The sequence below is a fragment of the Corvus hawaiiensis genome, chromosome 7 (assembly GCF_020740725.1).
Source record: "Corvus hawaiiensis isolate bCorHaw1 chromosome 7, bCorHaw1.pri.cur, whole genome shotgun sequence".
Lineage (NCBI taxonomy): Eukaryota > Metazoa > Chordata > Aves > Passeriformes > Corvidae > Corvus > Corvus hawaiiensis.
Window position 1 is genome coordinate 31132947 of NC_063219.1, and position 895 is coordinate 31133841.

An 895-nucleotide genomic window follows, 5' to 3' on the forward strand; every position below is an offset into this window, starting at 1 on the left:
GGTGTTTTGCCTGTGCCTTCCTTTTTCCCTCCATCCCCAAAGCCCCTCCAGTGCAACCTGCTCCCCACAATTACCCCTAGTCCTCACAGTGACCCTCTAGCAGCCCCCCTCTCACTCTGTCTGCCCCTTCAGGCCATGCTGGATTCAGCTCCTGCCCTGCTGCTTCTCCCTTCTGTGATCCTCCCACTGCCCATCCCTGATCATTCAATTCCTCCAGGCCCCTCCTTAAAACTGTTTTGCCATGGAGCTGACAAAATAAGAGAAGGAAATGCCTGGGAAATGTTTGTCCCCATGTGCCTCCCTGCTTGGGCGGTGTCCAGCCTCCACCACCCTCCCAGCTTCAGGGGACATCCAAAAATTAATCCCAAAGTCTCATTAGAATAATGAATTTCAGTGCTGTGAGCCCCAGACCCCAGCACGTGCTTCAGGTGGGAATGGGTGTGGAGAGGAGGACAAACCTGGCTGTGGGAGGGTGTTTGGCAGAGCTGTATACCACCCATCCGCTGGCAATATCCATCTCCCAGACTTAACACTCTTCAGTCTTCATGATACATCCTGATTTTCCAATGCTGCCTCAAGGTGCAGCTAGATTAACCCAGGTCTTAAAATCTCCCTGTTGGCTGTGAAGCAGAAGTGTGGGACCAAAAGAACTTCTCAGGGCACTATTGAAAATGAGGGCCAGGTCTTCAGCAGGTGTCAATGGTGCAGCTCTGCTGCCTAAACTAGAGACTACTGGTTGATTGTGCAGTCCTGCACACTGGAACTGTTCTCTACAGTGAATGCACATCAGGAGCTGGTGTATTAGCTCTATTTTTAAACTTTACTTCCATTCCTACCTGGTTGTTTATGTTTATTACAACGACAGTTTTGGCAGTGTGAGTCATTTGCAACGCAA